Genomic DNA, 12,173 nt, shown 5'->3' with positions numbered 1-12,173 from the left:
TTGGTGGCGGCTCTTCATGTAATTCCTGATTGGACAGTTCCATATTTGGCTTATATGACCCAGGGCGAGTTACCTGAGGATGAAACTTTGGCCAGGCAAATAAACCGGCGGTCCAAATCAATGACCATTGTCAATGGAGAGCTACATCATCGCAGTGTTACAGGGGCGTTTCAACATTGTGTTTCACCTGAAGAAGGCTGTGAGATTCTGCGAGAAATTCATGAAGGAGATTGTGGCCATCATGCCGGCTCTAAATCTCTTGTGGCTAAAGCTTTTCGTCATGGATTTTATTGGCTGATGGCTCATGCTGATGCTAAGGATCTGGTCAGTAAGTGTGATGGATGTCAGAAATTTTCACGGCGAGCCCATGTGCCGGCTCAAGAATTGAGGATGATTCCAATTACTTGGCCGTTTGCAGTCTGGGGGCTTGATATGGTTGGACCCTTCAAAAGGTCCAAGGATAAAAAGACACACCTCCTGGTGGCAGTTGACAAATTTACAAAGTGGGTTGAGGCAGAGCCGGTTAGTAAATGTGACGCGGCAACGGCGGTTCAATTCATTAAAAAGGTGATTTTCCGTTTTGGTTTTCCCCACAGTATCATAACTGATAATGGCACTAATCTATCCAATGGTGCTATGAAAGAATTTTGTCAACGTGAGCATATCCGGCTTGACGTGTCATCAGTGGCTCACCCCCAATCTAATGGTCAAGCTGAGAGAGCCAATCAAGCGATCCTGAGAGGCATCAAGCCCTGGCTTATGGTTCCCCTACAGAGGACGCCGGGTTGTTGGGTGGAGGAGTTACCTTCCGTGTTATGGAGCATTAATACCACCCCAAACAGATCTACGGGTTACACGCCTTTCTTCATGGTTTACGGAGCAGAGGCGGTTCTCCCTAGTGACATCCGTCACGACTCACCTCGTGTGGCGTCTTATGTTGAAGCTAACAATGAAAAAGCACGTCAGGATGCGCTTGACCGGTTGGATGAGGAGCGTGACCTCGCGGCGGATCGTTCGGCGATTTACCAGCAAGATCTGCACCGCTATCACAGCCGCCGAGTTAAGACCAGAACCTTCCAGGAAGGTGATTTGGTACTCCGGCTTATCCAGGATCAGACTGATATGCACAAGTTATCCCCACCTTGGGAAGGACCCTTTGTGGTCAGCAAGAATCTGAACAATGGGTCATACTACCTTATCGATGTTCGAGACCAGAAGGACTCACGCACGTCGGAGGAGGAGACCCGCCGGCCGTGGAACATTGCTCATCTTCGGCCTTACTATACCTGAGCCATCGGCTCTTCTGATGTACATATTTTGACAATGTATATATTATGATCAATATAATAAAAACGGCATCCCTGATAAAGTAGGGCCTTTGTCGTTTCTCTTTGCATAATGAGTCTTTATTGAAATATCAATTGGTCACTTGGGGGCTTCCGGCTTATTGAGCAAGGCTATGATTACCCTTTGATCCGGCTTAAACGCCATGTTTAAAAAAACACTTGGGGGCTTGCTACCCAGGTTAAAGGGACCAAAGAGAGTCTGTTGCAAAGCACAACTCAAACATAGGTGCCTATTGAGCACAACTAAAACATAGGTGCCTATTGAGCACAACTCAAAAATATTGCTTGGGTGCTCTTTGTTCAAAGGGCAAGAGTTTTTATGACCCTTGTAATAGGCTTAAAAGCCAGGCTTGGAAGCCAGGTGTATTCACCTAAAAACCTGGGTTATCCTGCCTTTTTAAGTCTGTCACTCTGCCCAGGTAATCTTGGAATGACCCGCCGTACTTTTGACAAGTCAATCTTATACAGACCCTGAACTTGTCAAAGTTAAAACGACGATTGGTTATGTGAGGTCCGGCTTATAAGGTTTGTATGAAGGTTTAACTCAGTGGCTGTGCAACCCTTGAAAGCACTTGGTTTTTAGGCCCGGCAGCCTATGAAAAGCCTTGTTTCCTTTTGTTTCTTATTCGAAAGATTTTTTGGAAGTTTGTCCTTTGTGACACGTTAAAATCCAATGAGGTTTACAACGCTTTTTGATTACAATTCACTGGTGTTTATTAACCCGGCCTGGATTTTGACTATAAGTCGTCAGTATATGTTAATATCCGGTGTTTATTAAACCAACCTTACTTTGTTCATAATCCGGCAATATATGACAATTCAACAGAGCATTAGAGTGCTCAAATTTTTTGGGTTATCACCCTTACTGCACTGGCTTGATAAGCTGACAGTGTGATCAAATATCACAGGTATGATATATCTTGTTATGATTATATATGGTTGTAATTAAACCAGCCCTGGTTATAAACTATTTCAGTTTCCAGTGATTATATATTGGGTATTATGACCCGTCCTGCGGTCAACCGTCAGGACACGTGTGATCTGTTTGTATGCAGGAACAGATTTAAATTGCCAATATTACAAGCACAAGCGGTAACTCTTAAATTGGTGGATCGACAGTATCATGTAAAGCAAAATATGCACGTTGGCATAGCAAATCAAGAGTGTAAGCTAGCCTATTACAAGGCATCTGATGGCCCAACGAGACTAAGCATTCATCAAAGTTATCAGTGCAGCACTCCGGCTTATGATTGTTGGCGGGTTGAAGCCTCAGGATCTTCTTGCACCTCTTCTTCATCCTCAACTCCTTGCTTATCCATTAGCTGGAAGTCAGGCGTAGCCCAGTTGATACCGGTCAACGCTCTAAACACAGCTTCATCGTCAATAAGATTTGATGAATCAATGTCAGGGGCAAAGGTGTGCTTACGAATCGGAGGAATAAGATCTGTTGGCTCATGAACCGGCACAACAATCTTCTTGTTGTCAGCATCATAAGCCGCCTGGTATGTGGATAAGCTGGTTTCGTCAGCTAGTTTACTTGCTAACGGACGCATAGCTCTTGCTATTTCTGCAAAGTCATCATCACTGAAGTCCGACCCATATTCTTTAACACTGGGGCAGCCATTGGCCAAATCTTCTGGGTCAAGATCGGCCTGCCATGCTTTGGCCCGGCTTAGTGCAATTAAAGCACCAGCTCTTGCAGCTCCCCGTTTTAAGTCGTCAATTCTCTTGGGCAGCACTGATAATTGCTTCAAGGTGTCTTGGATAAGTGTTGAAGGAGTTTTCTTATGCATCGTAGTAGCGATGGTTCGTTGGGCACCAGTATATAGCTGCTCTACAAGAGTATAGACAACTTTGAGCCGGATGCGCATATCTGAGCCCAACTTAGCGCTCCGAGAACCTGTGTCAATACAGTTATGGGTAAGCCGGCAGACGTTTCTAATATGATTCTTACAAGTACAAGGGGGATATGTTCTTACCAAAGATGGCTGATGACATAATATTAATCTGCTGCTTTAAGCCGGATAACTCCTCAGTCACCGGTTTAAGTGTGGCTTCAACATCCTCAATTTTCTTCAGCAGGGCTGACCTTTCTGTATCCCAACCTGTTTCTTTAGCTTTAAAGCTCTCCTTCAATTTTTCCATCGCTGCTAAAGCATTAGTCACTTCATCCTTGGCTTTGGAGGTCTCTGCTTGTCGAGACTTGATATTTTCTCGAAGGTCGGCAATTTGGGATTCTTTACTGTTCAGCTCAGACTGCAAGCGATAAACAATTTGTGAGATGGCAATGAATTTGTACAAAGTCCCAACCACAATACAAGTATTATATTTGGCACTTGGGGGCTAATGTCTATTGCTTCCTCAAATACTGTGAAGTCCCAAGCACAATACAAGTATTGTCCTTAGTACCTGGGGGCTAATGCATACTGCTCTTGTCAAACGATGAACATATTGATTGACCCGGACAAGGGGTGGTAATCCGGCTTATGAAGACTATGAACAGTATTATGCAATTTCTACAAATAAGTCCCGACTTAACATATCTATTAATCCGGCCCTTGGGGGCTACATATCTGGAGTTGAAGTGCTATTGTCATAAGTCCCGGTTCATATTCAAAATATAAACCAGCCCTTGGGGGCTACTGGTTTTTACCTATGCAACTATTGAAGTTTACATCACATTCTATTCTGTCATGTCCAATAAACTTGGCGGCTAATGGAAATATATTTATAGGAAAGGAAGTGGCAGCGTTTACCTCATAACGATCCTTCATCAAGTTCACTAAGCCGGCTTCAAAGTCACGGCTGGTGTATAAATGGTTCAAATAGCCAGAATGGATGTCTTGGGCGCTGAACTGGGTGTAGTGTTCTAAATCTACCTTCCATTTGCCCTTATCCTCAACAGAAATTTCTTCTTTTGTGCTGTGCCTGGACAAGGCAGTAGGACGACCCGGGGTTGTGAAGCCATGACCAGTAATGGTAACATCATCATCTTTTCCTGCCGGCTTAACAGGACTGGTTGTACTGATAGGGCTCGACGGATTGGTATCAGTCGGGTTAGCATTCATCGGGTCAAGATCAACGTTGTGGCTTTCTGGTGGTAAATCATCAACAATATTATCAGCAATTGGGTGAGAAGATTCTGGTTGTTGTTTTTCTGGCTCAGACGAGTTGGGATCATTGTCCGGCTTATTCAGTTTTGCCTTCTTACTAGGTTTAGCTTGGCCCCTGAAAAACAAGAAGTAAAAGAAGTCGAGGTGATGATCAAGCACAACAATTGGAATAGTTGAAAATAGTTTTACCCAGGTACAGTCTTGAAAGCTGGAATTTGTGTTCCTGTTGACTCGCCAGAAGAGGAATGAGAAGTCCCCTGATAGTTTGAATCAGACAGGTTAAGAGGTTGTCGAAAATAACCCGCCTTGGGGTAAAGTATGTCAGAAATATGTAAGACCTCTAGATGGCGCTTGCGAAGTGGAGTGTTTGGTAAACCGGAGGAAGTGATCACATTGCCGCTATGCCGGGTTGTGCGACGAGCTTCATGTTGCTGTTTCTTCAAAAGAAAGTTTGGATCCAAGTGAGCTAGAGGGTGAGAAAATCTTACTTTCCGGCTTGCTTGTCGGGTTTTCTGTGTTGGCAGAGGTTCTGAGCCGGAGGAAAGAATAATTAGCTCTGCGTCACCTGCACGACTAGCCTCTGCGTCGTCCTGATAACAATTATTGTCAATGAGATGTATGAAAAAAGAGCCAAGTGAATCAAGTTCTACCTCTGACTCATGATTATCATCGTCATCGTCAATGTTTAACTCGGTAGACTCGGCGGTTTTCTTTTTGGAAGGTTTCTTGTTGGCCTTGGTTTTGACACGAGGTGCTTTGGCCGGCTTATATTGTGGTTTCCTATTCCAAAATGGATCATCAGCCTGTTAAGATTGGAAAGATCATAAGAGAATATTAAGAATGTGGATTAAGTAGGAGTTGGGCAATTCTTACGGCTGGTGGCTTGTTGACAGTGCAGAAAGGACTAAATCTAGTTTTGCTGCACTCTTTTACATGTTCATTCAACAACTTTTTGGTGGCTTCAGTAACTTCTACCTCAGATAACTGAATATCACAATGGTGCTGAGGATCTTTAACATCACCAGTATATTGACACATTAAGCTGGGTCGGCGGCTTAATGGCAAGATACCCCAAGACAGCCAACACCAGAAAAAATCGACGGCAGTTAAGCCGTTGGCCATAAAGGCTCTGAGCTTTGAGAAGGCAGGTGCATACTTGGCCCGTTCCTTTGCATCAAGACGTTGGGGAAGTGGATGGTTGTTGTTAAGTCGGTGCTCGCGGTAACCCGGCAGAGGATTTTCACCAGCCGGGGATGTGTCTTGAACATAGAACCAAGTCTGGTTCCAATCTTTGGGGTGGCTATGTAGCTTGGCATGAGGAAAACTGACATCTTTCCTCTTTTTAATAATGACTCCACCAAGTTCTTGGCATGGCCCATCAACAAATTCAATTTGGCGGTTTAAGTAATAGAATTCCCTGAATAGATCAACCGTGGGTTCTTCTTGAAGATAGGCTTCGCAGAATACTTGAAAATTGCAAATATTAGACACGGAGTTGGGTCCGATGTCTTGAGGGTGCAGTTGGAGGAAATGAAGCACATCACGAAAAAAAATTGAGCCGGGAGGGCTGAACCCCCGACCCAAGTGATCAGTAAAAACAATCACTTCTCCATCTTTGGGTTGAGGAAGGACTTCATCACCAGGAGCTCTCTAGTGGATATCCTCCTTTTTGGCTAAGGCGCCAGTGGTGACACAATTGTTCAGTTCTTCCTCGGTAATCCGGGATTTGACCCAATTGCAAGAAGTATATGTCTTAGCCATTTCTGAAAAAAGATTATGCCGGTTTAAGGTCACATGATTAAGCTGGCTTACAGTTAAAGGAGCACGACTAGGTATTAAGCCGGAGCTTGATATCACAATATAACACTACAAAAAAATACACTTCCGTGATGATACGTGTTTGTCACAGTAGGTCACGTTTTCTGTCATGCATGTACATCCATGACAAATTTATGACAGAATCAAGATAGTCATACCTGTGCTGTCGTAGAAGTGTTCCATGACATTACCAAAATTATCATCATGGAAGTGTCCACTTCCATGATGATAAATCGCGCGTCACAGAAGTGCTTTCGTCAAGGGTGACCGACACGTGGCATCCACCGTAACGGAACGCCTTTAAGCTATCGGGTCCGGTTTTAGATCCGATAACCCATTAACAGCCTGGACCAATGGGGATTTTCCACGTGTAAAATCATCATTGGCCGGAGGAAACACGTGTCAGCTCCGCGTTGGCACAGGTGTCACTCATCCAATGGGCGAGATGCGCCTCTGATATGTTAACACGTGGACCGGCCCAAAAGTGGCCCATAAAGTTTAAACTGGCCGGCCCAACTAAAGGCCCACAAGATTTTGCGGACCATAATGGGCTGGCCCAGCTAAAGGCCCACAAGATTTTGCGGGCCATAATGGGCCGGCCCAGTTAAAGGCCCACAAGATTTTTGCGGGCCATAATGGGCCGGCCCAGGTGAAGGCCCACAAGATTTTTCTGGACCATAATGGGCCGGCCTAGCTAAAGGCCCATGAGATTTCGCCGACATTAATGGGCCGGCCCAGCTGTAGGCCCACAAGATTTTGAGGACCCTAGTAGGCCGGCCCATTAACTCGCTGCCACGTTGGCCTAATAATGGCCCATATGATACCCAAGCCGTTAAAAGCCTACCACGTTCTTGGCCAAATTACGGCCCAGATCAGGTCCGGCCCTTTAAGAGGCTTTGGGCTAAATTATGGCCCATATCAGATTCGGCCCGTCAACTAGACGCTATGCTTTTGGGCCCACTTGCTAAAGGCCCATTTAGTAATTCGGCCTGATATTAGTTTCGGCCTGTTAAGGGCCCGTTTAACATTTCGGCCCTATATTAATTTCGGCCTGTTAAAAGCCCGTCATATAGTTGGGCCAAACAAGGACCGAGACAATTTTGGTCGGTTATAAGCCCATGATTTGATTGGCACATTCATGGGCCGGGGTCTATTTCGGCCTGCTGCCGGCCCGTGAGCTGTTCGGCACATTTCAGGCCCAACCTACTTTTCAGCCTCCTAAAGGCCCATTGAGTTTTCTTGGGAAAATAGGGTCGGCGGTTTACTCGGCCTATTAAAGGCCCGAATCTACTAGTGGGCTAGTTTACATTTAGGCCTGTTAACGGACCAAGATGACGGGGCCCATGATGCGGATCATACAGGTGATTTGCATGACGGCCGTTTGGCCGGTTTACTGCGAAGACATGATATATATACAGTAAAATAACTGCAACATCATGAATAAGAAAAAAACCTAGACTATACAATAAAGAAATTACGGCATATTACATCCACTGGGCATCAAAGTTCGCCACTATGATAATAAAGCACAAGTAGACAGCAGATTACATACACTGGGCATCAAAGATCGCCACCAGTGCAACTAAACACACCAACAAAATAATATACAAAACCAACAGCACTTCAATAGAGTTTAAGAAAGGTTAGCCCTGCTCGGGAGCTGCAGCGCAAGCAGCTGAGCAAGCTGGTGAGACTGCACTTGTTTGACACTTATATCCTCCTCACTCTGAAAGATAAACAAGCAGACAGATGACAGGTTTTGCAGATATAAGTATCAGTGCTGACAATTCATCACATTTCTTACTGACGAATAAAAGTGACACAGTTTAAAATAGCATTAACACAATATGGTATTGTTTAGGTCAAGACATGGCAGGAAATGACATTGTGAAGGAGTTGGCAGCTTCACGACACCACTGGATTACAGATCAAGAACTCATAAGTATCAATGGTTAGTGTGCTGTCAATTTATCCCATTTCAGATTGGCAAAATAAGATCACTTGCTCTGTATAGTTTAACTTACATGGTATGAAGAAGGAACTTGGTTGTACAACTGAAAACTTAAATTGAGAAGGACAAACTTTTGTTTATGAACTGGAGTACATAATAAACTTTAAACATGCAATTTGATGCAAACACCAAAAATAAACAGCTGTTGCAGTCATGCCTAACCAAATATACACAACAAAGTTTGAAGGCTTGAGAAGGACAAACTTACATTATTGGTGAAGGCAGGCTCTATAAAGCCCTTGTCCATGCTGATGGGGGGGGGGCAATTCAAGAAGTTTACCACATAATCTTCTTCATAAGCATTGCCTTTATTCTACATTTTGTTAAGAGTAAATATAGATGTGACAATATAAGAAAAAATGGAGAATATTTAAGATAAGATGAAGAGTGATGCTACATAACCAAGTAGCTATAAATGTAAGTACAGCGATACAGGCAAAAGGTACAACCAAGAGCAATGTAGAGCTAAACTTCTTCAGTACCATCGGTGTTATCCAACCTTATGGTAAGAGTAAATATAGATCTTATGTGTAGAAAATGGAGGGAAAAGGAAAATAAGCTGCAGAGTGATGGTACATGAACAACTACCTGTCAATATAAGTACACTGATAAAGGACAACAGGTACTTACAAGAACAATGCAGAGCTAAAAAATTTCATTGGCATTGGATATATTCTACACTAATGTAACCATTCATACAGATCAGATAATTTGGAGCGAACAATTGATAAGCAAGCTATCATGCATACTGCTGTCACATAATGAACCAGGTATGTATGCAAGTACAATGATACAGGACAACAGGTACTAACAAGAGCAAAGCAGCGGGCAGCATATTTGAGATATCCTGTCGTTCTTTTCAAACCGGAATTCTTTTTCGAGCGATATCCGTAAGGCACATGCGGAAAAGTAGAAGTTCAAATTATCATGCGATATCATAGACAGTACCTCATCCTCGGAATGAGACCAGTGCATAACAAGGTTTTTCCATTCAATGTCTTCTAAATTTAGCACAGGAGACTTCACCAGAAATTCGTTTATAGACTTGCCATCAAAGTGTGATTTCCTCAGGTAACACCAATACTGCTGCAATGCTTCCTTGAAAAGCGCAAGCAAGCTTTGCTCGTCATGACTATCCAGATTGACCCTCACCTACTTACAATAATGTAATGTAAATCATTGATGTGTTCAATCAGCAGAAAACAGGAAAATAATCACCATGAATAATAGCACTTACACGTAACTGGGACAAGAAGATGTGAAAATGGTGTTTGTCTTCACTATAATCTTCCAATGATGGGAATATATGCACGTAGTCCCTAACAACATTGAAAGCATTATCTTTTAAACTGGGAATAACTGGAATGTAGCGACCAGACCTCAAATAGTCTGATCTACCGTGCACCAGTGTCATCCCTGGATCAGTAATGCTGACACGCACAGTACTTGGAGGATTTATAACAGAGTAGCAATCACACACTTATTACATCGAGTATCTCAAGAGAGAAATAAGTATGACAAAAATGGCTTAAGGCCATCTAAAACGATAACAGCGGAAGACTTGGAAGATAAGTGAGTCCATCAACTCCAACGGCATCACTGAGTATAAGACCACGACCTAAGGCACCTTACTCGTCGTCTGAAAAGTCTGCAACATGAAACGTTGCAGCCCGAAAACGGGTCAGCACATGGAATACGCTGGCAATGTAACACATAGAGAGTAATGAACATAATAATGCTATACTACATGCATATATGGCTGGTAGAAGGCTCTATGGTTACAGTTTTGCAAAAAGCCAATTTTTCCCTACTGCAAAGGAATAAATTTTATTTAACTATCATGGTGGTTGTTAAACATTGAGAATGGTTGACAGCATTCTCAATCCCAATTAAGTATCATCATCAAACCCAACAAAATTAATTAAAGTAACATGATGAGATTCACATGATAATCCAAGTACTAGATACTCAAGATGTCCATAACCGGGGACACGGCTAACCATGATTAGTTTATACACTCTGCAGAGGTTTGTGCACTTTTCCCCACAAGACTCGATCGCCTCCGCTTGATTCTCGCACTACACGATGTTTGAGAAACGGATGACCGAGACATAGTCTTTCAGAAACAATAACTCTTTACTCCGGGTGGACAGTTACACCTACTTTCCCCTACATCTGCTAACCCACCTCTTCAAGAGATCATGTAACCTACTCAACTATGCTAGAGCCCATAATAGCTTGTGGCTGCACACGGAAGTTTCTAGCATGAATAATCTCATGATCCCTTTGAGCCTGGGTGGCGGTCCTTAGAAAAACAGGCAACACTGGATTCCCCAGGTGCCTCAATCCACCCAGATGTGTGTTTTAGTTGCCACCTTAAGTAAACCATTAATTAACAATCTCACATCTGTCATGGATACACTCACCCAATCCACGTCTACTGGCATAGCATAGCAATATAAGCAAACGTAGAAGTAACTCCCAAAGGTTTGATATTAAAACAGGGCAATAGGTACTACCTCATCTACTTCCCGATTCCCACAGTTTAAATCAGATCCTAACCATGCAATGTTTGAGGGTTGATCTAATGCAATAAAACTGGGTAGTAAAGAGGTATGATCAAAGTGTTACTTGCCTTGCTGATGATCTGTGAAACTTAGAGATTCGAAGTAGCAAGCGGCGCACTCCGGGTACTCTATCGCAAACAAACAAGCATACAATAAGCACTCACTAATGCACAGGTAAAACTCAAATAAAGATCTAACCAGAAAGTTCAACTTAAGAACTCCGGTTTGCAAAAAGAATCAAATCAAACAAAGCAACGAAAGTCAAACGGTGAAAGAAACAAGCTTCGTTTACTAATCTGGATCTAGGTCAAATTTAACAGTAGCAAAAACTTTTTTGAGTTGGTTAAACGGAAAGAGAATTTCAAGATGAAACTCTAGGCGCTTGAATCGCCTGATTCCGATAAACGAGCGAAAAGATAAACTAAAACGAAAAGCAGATCGGAAATCGCGATCTGGAATAATCACGGAAAATCTGAGAAAAATAAAACCGACGAACAGTTAAACGAACGGACGTTCGTTAACTGCGACTAACCGACGAACACGTTCGTTAAAACGAACGGATCGGCGAACGTTCACTAACTAACTAAACCGAAGAAAAAAATAAACCGATCTATTTAAAAAAATAAACCTAGGGTTTCGGAAAAAATAAACCGAACGTTTAAAAAAAACCGGCACGGCGGCGGCGGCTTCGGTTATACCTCGGCGAGGTATTCCGGTGGGCAGGACGGGGCTCCGGCGGGGTCTTCGGGGTGCGGCGAGGGGCGGCGGGGCTCGGGAGGCGACGGGCGACGTCGAGGGGCGGCGGGCGGCGGCTCCTCTCGGCGGCGGGGTCGAGCGGCTCGGCTCCGGCTCCTGCGGCTTCGACATCGGGACGGGGTGAGGGAGGCGGCGGGGTGGCGGGGTATATATAGGTGGGGGGGGGGTTGCCGTAGGGGAGGGGCAAGGCGGCGGCGGCGTTGTGTCCGATCGGGACACGGGCGGCGGCGGCTAGGTCTCCAGGTGGGAGACGGCTCGGGGTGGGCTGGGCCGCGCGGCTGGGCTTCGGCCCGCTCGCGATCTTTTTTTTAAATAATATCGCCGAACCTAAAAAAATCATAGAAAAATAAATAAAAATCCAAAAATGCCAAAACAAATTTTCACCGTCTAATTAAAATAATTAGAACGAGATGAACATTTTCTTGGCCCAAAAATGCAGTTTTGAAAACGTGCAATTTTTCTAATGCAAATAAAATTGCAAATAAAATCCGAATAAAATCAAATATTTGATTTTAATATTTTTCCTCCAATATTTCAATTATTTTGGAGAAGTCATATTTTC

This window comes from Aegilops tauschii, chromosome 5 (assembly GCF_002575655.3).
Source record: "Aegilops tauschii subsp. strangulata cultivar AL8/78 chromosome 5, Aet v6.0, whole genome shotgun sequence".
NCBI lineage: Eukaryota > Viridiplantae > Streptophyta > Magnoliopsida > Poales > Poaceae > Aegilops > Aegilops tauschii.
The sequence above is the reverse complement of the archived record's forward strand: the minus strand, read 5'-3'. Positions refer to the sequence as shown.